This window comes from Eumetopias jubatus, unplaced genomic scaffold (genome assembly GCF_037043125.1).
Source record: "Eumetopias jubatus isolate StellerSeaLion01/CBP00866 unplaced genomic scaffold, mEumJub1_p1.0 scaffold_12, whole genome shotgun sequence".
NCBI lineage: Eukaryota > Metazoa > Chordata > Mammalia > Carnivora > Otariidae > Eumetopias > Eumetopias jubatus.
In genome coordinates this window covers 91,603,197-91,617,778 of record NW_028274818.1, presented here as the reverse complement: position 1 = coordinate 91,617,778, position 14,582 = coordinate 91,603,197, and positions in this window count along the sequence as shown.

Below are 14,582 nucleotides of genomic sequence, written 5' to 3'. Positions count from 1 at the left end.
TTAAAAGGAGGAATTCCTGCTCTATCACAACATGGATGCACCTCAAAGACATTATGCTGAGTGAAACAAGCCAGTCATAGAAGGATAAATACTACATGATTCCACTTACATGAGGCATCTAAAACACTCAAACTCATAGAAGCAGAATAGTGGTTGCCAGGGGCTGGAGGAACGGGGAAATGGGGAGTAGAAAGTGTCAGTTATGCAAGATAATAAGTTCTAGAGATCAATTGTAGAACATTGCACTTGTAGTCAACAACCCTGCATTGCACACTTAAAAATTTATTAACAGGTAGATCTCATAATGCATTCTTACCACAAGAAAAAATACATACACAATGAAACTAAAATTGGAAAGAAAAGAAAAAAATACAGAAAAACGCTGGACTATAGTAAACAAGCAGAGCTGTGGTAAGTTACCAACTAGTTGAGGAAACAGTGGTCAGATCAAATAGGTCAGGATAAGTCATTGGATCTTTCTGCACACAAGGAAAATACCTCTTGAATAGTCTTTGAGGAGAATTGAATGATCTGATTTCACTTTTAAAAGGTCATTCTGTCAGATGTGTCAAGAATAGATCACTCCTGCCTGGCAGAGATTAAGCACTTGGTAAACAGAAGTTCCCTCCGCATGCTGGGAGGTGCCTGGACCAAAGACAAGGGAGCTGATGTCCCCTGGAATAAATGCACCACTCCAAGCCCTTTCTCCTCTGAGAATCGTGGATCCTGTAGGCTCCTGTAGGGAAAAAGGATTTTTGAGCCTATTTTGCTTGACCTGCTGCTTCCATCAGGACACCTCACAGAAAAATGAGGTGTATTCTATGGCTACGCTCTGCCCCCTTTCCAGAAACCTCTTTCCCTGGCCCTCCTGACTTTGTGTGGTGGGGATCTTGAAACATCACCCGAACTAGCAAGTCCTTTCTCCCGTCCAAGTACTAACCAGGCCCGACCCTGCTTAGCTTCCGAGATCAGACGAGATTGGGCACATTCACGGTGGTATGGCCGTAGACTAGCAAGTCCTTTCTGAGTGGTACTCATATGTTAATACCCCAAGAGGAGCAATCAGTTTGGCAGGGGGTGGGGGGTGAGGGTCGGGGGGGAAGGCAGTAACTTTATGCCCACTAGCCATTCAAGGCATCTCTGATTCAAAGGATCATTCCTCATGTTGGCTGCTGAAATAGTAATCCCTGATTCTGATGTCTGGTACTGTTTTCTTCCTGCTCGGGACCAGGAGGACTGACTCATTCTTTCAGCTGCCAAAAAAACAAGGGTGACACAACCAAATTTCTTGTCTTTAAAGAAAAAGAGGCATTGTATTTATCAGGAAGCAGTGTGCTGCCACAAGAACACGGTACAGTTTAGCGCTGGTCAACTCCCAGATGCTAGACATTCCACGCCATGAGTGGACCACTCAGACCATTTTCTTTCCTCTGCCCCACAGAATCAGAATAGACATGGCAAAGGTCAGATCTCAGTTAGGTGCTCATAACCTGCACCCAGATCTTGGTTCTCTGAGCAAGCAGACGATCTTTGGGTCTCTCTCAATTTCATAACACTCCCTACAGTATGGGTTTGAAGCCCGTGATGGCTTGGCATCCCAGCTGGTAGAAGAGTCTATACATGGTCACCGCCTCAAACCGGAAGTTATCACCAGCTCACAAATGATCACAAAAGGCTCCAGAAAGCAGACACTGAGAATCAGTGCAGCTCCCCTGGCAAACAAGGGGAGACAAAAACATTGCATAAAACCCTTTTTCCGTTCTCGAAACTGTCACATTACTAGATAAAATAATTTTAAATAAATCAAATACAGTCCTGTGTCAAAGCAAGAAAGGATGGTCTTCAGGGGATCTTGGGACAATGACGACCTTACAGGCCCCATGGAGAGCAGAGTCTGAACCTCGGAGGCTGCGATGTTCATGTCCTCAGAGAAACCATAGTCAAGGTTGTGATCCCTCTGGGCTGCAAGATGCCGGTGTGGGGACTCCTGAATAAATCAGAGTGCAGGGAAAGATATTCTAAGTCTGTAAACAGGGATGAAAAAGTGCCTTGCAGTCCCAGGATGGAGCCCAGCAGAGAATGCCTGCTCAGAATGTCGCTGATGGAAAGTAGTTATTCATAAAATATTAGAACCCTGTGCCTGGACTACAGATGATAAGCCTGAGTTCTAACTCCTCCAGCAGAGGAGAAACTCCAAGCCATGAAATTATGTAAAAGCTAGCCAGAAACTGAGGACTCTCTGGCAGAGGCAATGGTGAAACCAGACTGTGGCATCCCTCCCCAGTCGAGGCATGTGCACACCTCCTGCTGAAAGTGAGCTCACGGGCAAACATTACAAAATCAACTCCAGGAAGAAGTATGCAATAAGAGAATTTGCTACCAAAGAGACAGCTGCTGGGAGAACACAGTAAGTCTCTAACCTAGCAAGAAGCAATACGCAGCAGAGAAACCAAGGTAAAGGGAGGGGAAAAGAGTAAAGTAAATCTGGTCCCTTCTCGGCCAGGTGGATGGACAAGTTAGCGAGTGAACACAGGGCACAACACAGGAAGCAGGATGAGCTATGGCTATGTTTCTGCCTTGCCCAGCTGGCTACCCTCTGTTTTTGGAGCCAGGAGTGGATCCTGGTTACCCTGGCTACGGAATCTGTTTACTTACAGCATCAAAGGTTAAGTGTGTTTGCACTAGAATGAGTGAACAGAAGAGGGAAACCAGCCTTATTCAACAAATGCAGCATTCCCATGCATGGCCTGACCTACCCACCTGCTCCGCCAAAGGGACCTAAGTGGAGCATCGCGTTTGGTGCATTAAGCAGCTTAGGGAAGCCAAGAGCTTTTTCCTTTTTTCTTGTTTTTCCACTGCAATATCTGCTGACCTAAGCATGGCCTTCCGTGTAGCACACACAAGCCGGAGATGACTATGGTAGAAAAATCACATGATGTCAGCACTAACCTATGCATTTGGATGTGAACCTGGTGGCAAATTATAGCCTGTCATTCCCAAATGAGTGAGCTGAGATGAAAATGTCAGTTTGAGCAAATGCTTTTTTTTTTCTGTTTTTGTTCTACAATTTAGGGAGGTGGCGCACATATCATAAAGCACATGCCAAATGTAGGAGTATTAAATTCAATAGTGAACGAGAGAAAAGGTAGAAGAAAAAAGAGACAAAGGGATTTTTATGGCGTTTTCTTGAGCAATAAATGTGGGCGATGTAAGAGGAATTAACAGGAACTAGGGAGGTCAGCTCTTGTCCTTAGTTCCCTGCAGGGAAAGGAGAGAAGGCAGCAAGTTAGCAAGTTAAGGGGTCTGCAGGAAACTTAGCCCAAGTTGTATGTATGATTACATGATACATGTAATGTATCATGGCTACTAAAGAGGCTACAGGGATCTTGAGAACAGAAGCGAGTCCCAAACATGGAAGGCAAGAAACTGACAACACATCGTGGAGGAGATCCTGGTACCAGGTAGGATAGAGTCCTTCAGGGCCCCTTCAGAGTCCTGTGATACTAAACTTAATGGGAAGCAATTTCTGTGCTTTAAGCTTCCCTATAGTGAAGAAACTAGGTTCTCTCAACAGTTTCTAGCAAGAAAAGCGTAAGACAGCAATGTTTATTTTTGCGAAAGTGTTCTTTCTCCCTGCCGCGGGCCCCAGGCATGTGGAACAAAATATAAACAAACAGAAAAAGAGAACACAGTCAGGAAGAGCTAAGTGAAGGGCCCTGGTTTAAGAGGCGGGAGGTCCAGGGTGGGGTCACTGAGAATCTCAGAGGTAAGGTCTCACACTTGATCACATTTTCTGCCCAGGGAAGAACACGGTTAGGGTCAAGTTTACAGAAGGGGATTATTGAAACGATTTGGGGTGAGCTATTTTGGGCACCCAGATAAAGGGCAGAGGACAGTTCAAACCATTTTGATCTGTACATCTCTCCTTTTATTTTCCTCTGGGCAGTGTTTCCACAGCTTCCAAGCATCTTATCTTGGCTTCTTTTTTATGCGCTTTGACAGCCCAGAAATAATGTGAGTTGGAATCTCTTCATCTTCTCCTTGTTGATGTGAGCCTTGGGTGAGACTTAAATAAATAATACAGATAGCAGCTCACATCTATTGAACACTTACTAGGCACCAGGGATGAGCTTATTTAATCCTTGCAACAAACTTTGAGGTACGTGCTCATGTCACCCATGAAAAGTCAGCCTCATATGCTTAGCAAGTGGTAGAGCCAAGAATGCACCGAGAAAGCCTAACTCCAGAAATGCAAGCCTGACCACTACTACTCTGTAAGGTGGCCCACCTGAATGACTGCCAAGCTGATCAGAACGACCATTGCAACTCTTTGTCACCAGGTGACAGAAGCCATGAAGAGGTCATTCGAACACCAAACGAGAGCTCATAGTAATGATTTTGGAGGAAAGTTGCCTTTCCAAAGTGGCTTTGCCCTATCTGCTGAGAGGGTCCCCTATTAAGGTACGGATTACCTCAGCAGCCATGACGAACTTAAAAAAAAAATTCAATTTTTTAGTGAAGTTTCTGTTTGCAGGAAAGTTGAGCAGATAATACAAAGTCCCATGTACACACTCTACCCCTGCTCCCCCACATCAGCACATCATTTTCCCCGTTATGAACATCTCACATCCCTGTGGCCCATTTGTTACAACTATTATATGTTATTATTAACTAGGGTCCTTGGTTCACATCAAGGTTCTTTGTGTTGTACACTTCTGTGAGTTTTGACAGATGCATAATGACACATACCCATGATTATGGTATCATACAGAATAGTTTCACCATCCAAAAAATGCCCTGTTCCTCACCTTATTCATCCATCTTCTCCCTCCCCCCAACCTCCCCTGGCAACCGGTGATCTTTTTACTGTCTCTATAAGTTGTGTCCTTTTCTAAATTGTCATATAGTTAGAATCACATAGTGTGTAGATTTTTCAGACTGGTTTCTTTTACTGACTAAAATGCATTTAAAGTCCCTCTGTGCCTTTTCATGGCTTGGTAGCTCTTTTTTTTTATTCTTAAATAATATTCTACTGTACAGATATATCACAGATTATTCATTCACTTATTGAAGAGCATCTTGGTTGCTTCCAGATTTGGGCTATTATAAATAAAGCTGCTATCAACATTCGTGGGCAGGTTTTTGTGCACACATAAGTTTTTAGCAATTTGGGGTAGATACCTAGGACCATCACTGCTCTATCATATGGTAAGGTTGTGTCTAGTTTTGCAAGAAACTGCCCATCTGCCTTTCAGCGTGGCTGTACATTTAGGCTTTTCATTGGCAATGAATAAGCATTCCTGTTGCTCTGCATCCTTAACAGCACTTGGCATTGTCAGGGCTTTTTGGATTTTAGTCATTCTCCTATGTGTATGCTAGTACCACATTGTTGCCATAATCTGCAATTCCCTAACAACATACAATGTTGAGCATCTTTTCATATGCTTATTTTCCATCTGCATGTCTTTTGTGAAGTTGTGTGTGTCAGATCTTCTGCTCATTTTTTACTTGGGTTAGTCTTCTTCACATTGAGTTCTAAGAGCTCTTTGTATATTTCGGGCAAAGGTCTTTTATCAAAAGATACGTGTTTTGCAAATATGTTCTGCCAGCCTATGGCTTGCCTCCACATTCTCTCTCTCTTTTTTTAGGATTTATTTATTTATTTATTCATTCATTCATTCATTCATTCATTTATGAGAAAGAGGGAGAGAGTGCATAAGCAGGGGCAGAGGGAGAGAAAGGGGAAGCAGACTCCCCACTGAGTGGGGAGCCCTGGGCTCAATCCCAGGACCACAAGATCATGACCTGAGCCAAAACTAAGAGTCAGATGCTTAAGCAACTGAGCCACCCAGGTGCTCCTCCACATTCTCTTAAGTGTGTCTCTCTCAGAGAGGTTTTTAACTTTAATAAAATCCAATGTACCTATTTTTCTCTTTATGAAGTGTACTTTTGTTGTTATATCTAAAAACTCACCAACAAATCTAAGTTCACCTAGGTTTTCTCTTGTTCTAGAAATTTTATAATTTTGCAAGTTACATTTAAGACCTATTTTGTTTTAATTTTTGTGAATTTTTTTTTGCATAAGATGTCCAAGTGTTTCAGCACCTTTTGTTGATAAGGCCATCCTTTCTCCACTGAATTGTCTCCACTCCTTTGTGAAAGATCAGTTCATTATAGGTATGTGGGTCTACTTCTGGGTTCTCTATTCTATCCTACTGACAATTTGACGCTGGTATCTGCCCCCTGACTTTGTCTTCCTCTTCAGAATTGTTCCAGTCAGTCTAATCTGTCTCTTGCCTTTCCATATACAATTTAGAAGCTGTCTGTCAATATCTACAAAATGACTTGGTGAGATTTTGACAGGGATTGCATTCAGTAGATTGCACTGAACTAAGTTGGGAACTATCACAATAATGTGATACTATCACACACATATTAGAATGACTAAAATCCAAAACACCCTGATAATACCAAATGCTTAGCAATACTGAGTCTTCTGATTGTACGAATATGGAATATCTCTTCATTTATTTAGATCTTCATCTTTGTCATCAGAGTTTAATGGTTGTCCTCATATAAATCCTGCACACATTTGGCTAGAATTATGCCTAAGCATTTTTTTTTTGTACTGATGCAACATCATATTTTGCTTTTCATTTCAAATTCCAATTGTTTGTTGCTGGAATATAGGGAAAATTGACTTTTGGTATTAATCTTAGATCCTATGACCTTGATACAACCACTTATTAGTTCCAGAAGATTTGTTGTTGTTGATGATGATTCTTTGGATTTTCTACATAGACAATCATGTTATCTGCAAGCAGACATCATTTTGTCTTCCTTCCCATTCCCTACACATTTTATTTCCTTTTCTTGTGTTATTGCATGAGCTAGAACTTCCAGTACAATGTTGAATAGGGGTGATAAAAGGAGACATTACTGCCTACTTCCTGATATTTTCCCACTGCTAGGTATGATGTTAATGGTAAGGTTTTTTAGATTGTTTTTTTATCAAGTTGAAGTTTTCTGAGACTTTTTATTATGAATAGGTATCAGGTTTTCCTGTTTTCTGAGAGTTTTTATTACGAATGGGTGTTGGATTTTGTCAAATGCTTTTTCTCCATTTATTGATATGGTCATATGATTTTTCTTTTACTGTTGATATGATTACATTACTTGATGGTCAATGCTGAACCACCCTCATAAGTCTGAAATAAATCCTACTCAGTAGTGGTGTATAATTAATTTCATACATTGTTGGATTCTATTTTCTAATGTGTTCTTGAGGATTTTTGCATCAATATTCGTGAGAGATATTGGTGTGTAGTTTTCCTTTCTTATCTGGTTTGGGTATTAAGGTAATGCTGGCCTCACAGAAAGAATCAGGAGGTGTTCTCTCTGCTTCTATCTTCTGGAACACAGTGGAGAGAATAGGTTTCATTTCTTTCTTGAAATGCTTGATAGAATTCACCAGTGAAAAACATCTGTGTCTGGAAGCTATTAACAACAATTTCGATTTAATAGATATAGGCTTATTTGGATTATCTACTTCCTGTGTGAGCTTTGGTAGTTTATGTCTTTCAAGGAATTAATTTATGTAACCAAGTGTGGGGCACAGAGATGTTCACAATATCCATTTACTATCCTTTTAATGTCTATGGGATCAGTAGTGATGTCCCCTCTTTCATTTCTGATAGGAGTAATTTGTGTCTTCCATATTGCTTCTTGGTTGGCCTGACTAGTAGTTTATCAATTTCATTGACATTTTAAAAAACCAGCTTTTGGTTTCATTGCTTTTGTCTATTAGTTTCCTGGTTTTCTTTATTTTATTAATTTGTGCTCTCATTTGTATCATTTATTTATTTCTATTTGTTTTACATTTGTATTGTTCTTCTTTATCTAGTTTCCCAAGATGGAAACTTAGACTCTTGAGTTTTGATCTTTTTTTCTTTTCTAGAATATGTATTCAGTGCTATATATTACCATCTGCACTGGCTGGGGGTGAAGGGTGGGGGTTAGGGGGTCCCCACCCCTAGCATTCTGTGCTGGATTCTAATACTACATGAGTCTGCCTTTCTGTAATATGAATATGATAGAAAACTTCAAAAACAGAAAAATGTTCCCACTGTCCTAAAATAACTGCTATTCGGATTTTGGGGGGTACTTTCTTTCATTTTTCATCCTTTGTCATATCTTTTTTCTTTTTTAATTGTGGCAAACACAAAATATGAGCTTAACCATTGTAACCATTTTCAGGTGTACACTCCAGTGGCATTGTTGCATTCACGGTGTCATGCAACCATCACGGGTATCTACATGTTCATCATCCCCAGAAGGAAACCCCATATCCATTAGTAGTCACTCCCCGTTCTTTCCTTCCTCCAGCCCCTGAAAAACACTATGTCCATCTTTATATCGCTATGGGTTTGCCTATTTTGGCTATTTCATGCTGAGTGGCATATTTTTTAAAAGCTAAATTAATTTATAGTGTATACCTGTATCTAGATTTATTTATATTATTTATATATTATACATATTATATTATTTTATTATACTCCAAATAGTTTTCCACATAATCATTGTAATCACCATGTTAGCTGCATAACATTCTATTGAGAAAGTGTCATAACTGACTTAATCATTTCTTCTTTAGGTTTGTTGCAAAATTTCTTTGTGACTTTTTTTGTTTTGTTTTGTTTTGCTGCTATAGCTAACACCACAATGAACATCTTCACACATACAGTTTTTTTTTTCCAGGTTGTAGTTGTTTCCTTGGATTTGATTCCCATGTGTGGAATTCCTGGATGGAACCATGAAGCATTATGGCAATCTTGAAGTTCTCTTTTAACACCTCCAAAATGGTTTTTCAAGATGGTTATTTTAATTTGCAACATTACTGGCCATACATGAGGCGCCTGTTTCACCATACGCTTACAAGAAGCGACCATGATTTTTTTAAAAGTCTCCTTGGCTTGTGACGTATGACTTTGAAAACAAAGATCTTTTTAGCTCCTCCATTCCCTCACCACTGGCAGAGTGATTTTCCCAGCAAAACTGGCATATCAAGCCAGATAACATTTCCAGTTTATCGCTCCCATGAAAGTGGCTTCAGGATAAGAACAAATGCAGTCTGTGTTCAATCTATTCAATTAGAACAGAACAAGGATTTATTTCAACACAACAAATCAGCAAACCCCATTCTGTTTGAATCCATTTAGTATTTATGTAAGCTTAATTAAACCACCAATGGGGTTTCTTACAAGGAGAATGGCCTTCAGGAAATATGCTTGCTAAATACTCTTCAATAATGGTTGGGGGAAATAAATAAGCAATATGGGTTGGTTCTCTGAATCCCTTGTGTCTCCTCCAAGCTTCAGATCTCTGCAAGAGCTCAGAGCTTTGCAAACAAACAATGAGTTGAAGCTGGGATATGGAGCAGGGAAGCACCAGGTTCTTTGTACTGTCTTTTCAGGCATAAGCATGTCTTCTAATACAAGGCCAGGATATTTTTTTATATGAATGACCCAGCCTTCAGCAAAGTGGGGTGAGGGGAAGAAAGGAGGGTGCCTTAAGGAGGCCATTATCAACAACTCTTGTGAAAACTAGTGGCTTGTTAAGTGCTCACAGTGTAGCTGATTCTACAACCAAGTATCCTTTCCAAATCTCCCCACTTCTCTCTCTCTCACTCTCTCTCATTCTTTCTCATCCCAAGTTGGAAAGTACCCAATACAAAGTGGTAAGTGATGTGAGTTATGAGTAACAAGGTCCCTCTGCCCAGGCTACCCAAGCCAGTATGGCAACATTCTAAGGATCTTGGCCTTTTTGATGGCCCTAGGGGCTTCATTCTTGATCAGTTGAACATCCCACTATCTTTCAGGCATGGGGCGAATCTATAAGTATATAGATCACACTCAAGGAGAGATGTATTATAACTGCCTCCATTTTTTTCTTTCAAAATTTTATTTAAATTCAAGTTAGTTCACATATAGTGTAGTATTAGTTTCAGGGTTAGAATTTAGTGATCCATGAGTTGCATATAACACCCAGTGATCATTACATCAAGTGCCCTCCTGAATGTCCATCAACCAATTACCCCATCCCTCTACCCACCCACCTCCCCTCCAGCAACCCTCACTTTGTTCCCTATATTTAAGAGTCTCTTATGGTTTGCAAATAAAATAAGATAAAGACAGAAAGGGAAGAAAACTGCCTCAATTTACAGAGGAGGAAACAGGGTAAGAGAAGTCAAGGGATGGGAGTTAAACACAGACAATTTCCCATTTGGTTTCTGAGTTCAAGCTTTGAACTGCTTTCTTTTACCCAGATGATGGAGAAGAGAAAGCAAAGGATAACTTTCCTAAGTGCATGTGTGTCTTGTATGGAGTCCCAGGAAAGCACCAATATAATTGCCTATGAGTGCTCTCTCCTGATAAAGCTTAGGTTTCTGGATTTTCAAGTCTTTAGGAGACTCTTGCAGCTAATTAGACCTGAGGGTGAGATCCAGCATATTAACAGATTGAAAGAATAAGAGGAGTTTTAAAAAACTATGTATCAACTAGTCAGATCTTGTCTCCCTAATTTATTTTCATTGAACTCCCAATCTCCAAGAATTTTGAAGTCTATTTGGGGGAAACTACTGTAAATAGATCCCTTCCTAAGATGACTGAAAGAGCCTTAGAACCAACTCATGCCTCCCCTTCTATTTACAGATGAGGACCCAAGAAGAGAATTCATCTTGCCAGGATCACACAGAGCCAGAGTTGGTTCCTCAGTCATTATATCTTCAGCTTCATGCTCCATGTAGGATGGCAATGTCATTTGTCTTCTCCCTGAAAGACAGGGGATGACATTTCTCTGGGATCCATGATTTCCGACTCCAGCAGTCCTTATTTACAAATATGCTAACTCCATTTGCTTTGCTTGGCAGGCCCCAGGTGGTGGCGATGTGGTAGGTTAATAGCCTCTTTGAATATGAAGATGTGTGAATTGGGAAGCAGCTGAGTCTAATAGGAAAATAAATTTGTGAATTGAAAACTAAGGCTGGGATTCTGGTTCTGCCGCTTGCCTGTTTGATCTTGAGGAGCTGCGTCATCTCTGGAAGCCTGTACCATTCACCATGGTATCCTGGATGTCTACAGCAGAGCCTGATGCATATGAAGGAACATCTATATGCATTCAATCATAACTCATTCTTTGAAAAAGTCATTGGATAATCATCATCATGATCTGTTTATCAGCCTACCTGGCTCAACTTTGTGTAAGTCTCTGAACATGGGAAATAATTTGATAAAGCTAAGCCTCAGCTTTATTGTTTAGAAAATAAGAGTAATAATAAGACCTACTTCAAAGGGTTGTTGAGAGGACCACATGAGAACACAGGCGTAGAACTTGGTATTTAGCAAATACTCAATAAACTTTCTCTGTGTTTACCTTTCTATGCACATGTGGGGAGAGGTGGCAGGAGATGGACAAAGTTCAGAAGAGACCCTATTTGGAATGACCCTCAATGCTACACCACGGAGTTGAACTTATTCTTAGGAACATCAAATTTTATGGAACTAATTCCAATTGTGTGAGTCTTGGGAAGCTATTTCTACCATGCTAGAAATGTGTCCAAGACAAATATATCAGAAAGGTTAATGGGACTTATTTTCCTCTTCCTTCTTACATTCTCCTTCCTTCCTTCTTTCTTTCCTTCTTCAACCTGGACATCAGATGGCACATCTCATTTGCAAACTCTTCCCTCTGGGTTGCCAAAATTCCAATTGGCTGCCCCTCCCAGAAGCAATCTGCCTAACCCTTGAGTGGGTGGTGAATACAGGGAGAAGTTTAAACCCAACCCACTTAGCAGAAAAGCAAAACCTCCAGATCTTATTATAATCTTCTGTTCTTTCTCTTTTCTGTTCCTTGTCACCAAGGTAGTTGGAGCCTCTGTCTTCAGCCTCCTCCTCCTCTCATCCTGTCTGATTCATGTGTTGATGTCTCGATTCCAAGCCAGCTGCTGCAGTGAACTGTGATATCACAGGCAGGATTTATTAGCAGCAAAAGCATCTGTCAGGAGAGAACAGGAGAAGCTGGGGGATGTGCCGTGGGGAGAGAGATAGATGGAGATCAGACTGGGACGAATGATGTCACTGTCACACTATCATCTCCTACTAACAAAAACAATAATAATGGGGGTGCCTGGGTCTCAATCAGTTCAGCGTCCAACTCTTGGTTTCAGCTCGGGTGATGATCTCAGGGTCCTGAGATCGAGCCTCACATCAGGTTCTGTGTTCAGCATGAAAGCCTGCTACAGTTTCTCTCTCCCTCTCCCTCTGCCCCTCCCCTGCACATGCATTCTTTCTCTCTCTCTCAAATAAATAAATAAATAAATCTTAAAAAACCAATAATAATAGTGCATAACTTATCACACATATGTTATACGTAACTAAGTGCTTTTCAACACATTAGCTTCAATTTTCCTAATAACCCTGTGAGAAGTATACTATCATTCCTATTTTTAGATGGGGAAACTAAGATTCAGCAGCATTAGTAGCTTGCCCAACTTTGCATAGTTAGTCATTGATAAAAGTAGGTTTAAACTTAGGTCTGAGTTTTTAACCTGAACTTGCTCTCAAAGACCTGACCCTAACAGGAAAAGAAATGTGGGACTATTTCTCCCATATTCTCAGGGAGGAGAAGAGGTATCATATATCAAGACACGTGGAGAAAGGTGTGAGGACTGGGACATGGTTGATACAGAACGTGGGAGAAGTACAATGGCCAGGACCGGGCAGAAGAATTACCCTTAGGTCAAAGCAGGTACCAAAAAACTTGATCTGGCTGAAGATACTGACCCCTGAGGTACAAGTAAGCATCTGAGGCCTAATGTGGAGGCATAAACTTAATTCCAACAGCCAAGATAGTAGCAGACCTTAGTAATAGAAAGATCAAGTGATCAAGAAGCCCCATCTGGGGACTTGGCCCTGGGAATGGAGGCAGAGGATCAGACTCTAGCTCTGGTAAGGAAGGCTGGCTGGAGGCAGGCAGAGCAAGGTGGCCAGCACCTTGGACAGTGACAGAAGCCTCATGGAAATCTATTGGGGGGAACCAGGCAAAACCTAGGGGCAGAGCTCAATCACTTTCATGGCTATTTCTGTACTGAGCACAAAGGAGTCAGAGATGCTGTCTGTGTACTTGAGAAGTTAGTTCACAGTCTACTGGCAGATAACTGAAGTGCAGCCTGACAGGTGATAGTTCGCACAGGGAAGTGTGGAGCTCCATGTAGAGGCAACCAACTCCTCTTGAAGGGGTGGTGTCAAAGAAGCCTTCATGAAGTCAGTGGTATGCTACCATCTCAGCCAGGGGAAGGAGGGGGTGGGAGGTGGAGGGAAGTCTGAGCAGAAGGCACAGCAGATGCAAACATATGAAGGTGGGAAATAGCCTGATGCACAGTGGAAATTAAGTTGAGTTAGATTACCAATGCTGGAGGATGAAATGCGGATGAGGGTGAGGGGAGAGAGTTCAGGAAGACAAAAAGAGGAGCAAAACCTAACAGAGCTTTGAAAACCCTGATGAGGAGTTGGGGAAATGATCAAGACCAAAGAACCCCAGCATCTGGCTTTTCTTTAGAAAACAGAAATAAGGATCCAGCAACAGTGGACCCACCTTGCTGTTTAATTTGGGGCTGAAGAGTGGTGCCCCAGTGAGCATGGCAAGCACACTTCAGTTGCATGTCTTCTTCTTCCACACTCTAGTAAGGCTTGGTAGGACCTTCGAGTTTTATTTTGAGCATTTAATTTAAGCAGGCGAGGGATGTGGTCTTATCTTTACAAATATCTCTCTGACTACTCTAGGGAGGAAGGATTGATAGAATACTTACTAGCTGGCCACCAATGTTATATAGGTGGGAAGTAATGGCGGTTTGTATCATGATGATGGTGGAGATGGAGAAAAGTAAATGTAAATGTAGATATAAATATATGAGAGAGAGAGAGAGAGAGAAATTTTAAGGAATTATCTCATTCATACAATTGTGGAGGCCAGCAAGTCCAAAACTCTATCGGGTAAGCCAGCAGTCTGAAGACCCGGAGAAAAGTCACAGTTGGGGTACAAAAGCAATCTGCTGGCAGAATTCTCTTCTCCTCCAGGGAAATCAATCTCATTTTCTATTAAGGTCTTCAACTGATTGGATTAGGCCCACCCACCCAATGGAGGGTTACTTACTTTATTCCAAGTTTACCAATATAAATGTTAATTTCATCTCAAAAACATCTTCACAGAAATCTGTAGAATAATGTTTGGCCAAATATCTGTGTACCGTGGCCTAGCCAGTTTGACCCCATAATATTGACCATCAAAAGGGAGAAGTTGTTCAAACATGTTCACATCAGAATGCAAGCATATAGTCTTTAATAGGCTTCTGAGATACGGGTAGAACTCTGTTTTAGGATCTGAGTGGTGGTTACACAGGTATGTGCATTGTGTGTAAAATATGTGATCCGCACATCTATAATGCATGCTTCCGTTGGTATATGCTCTACATCTACAAAAATGTGCAGTTATATATATATGACCCCTTGCTGTAACATGTTCTTTTT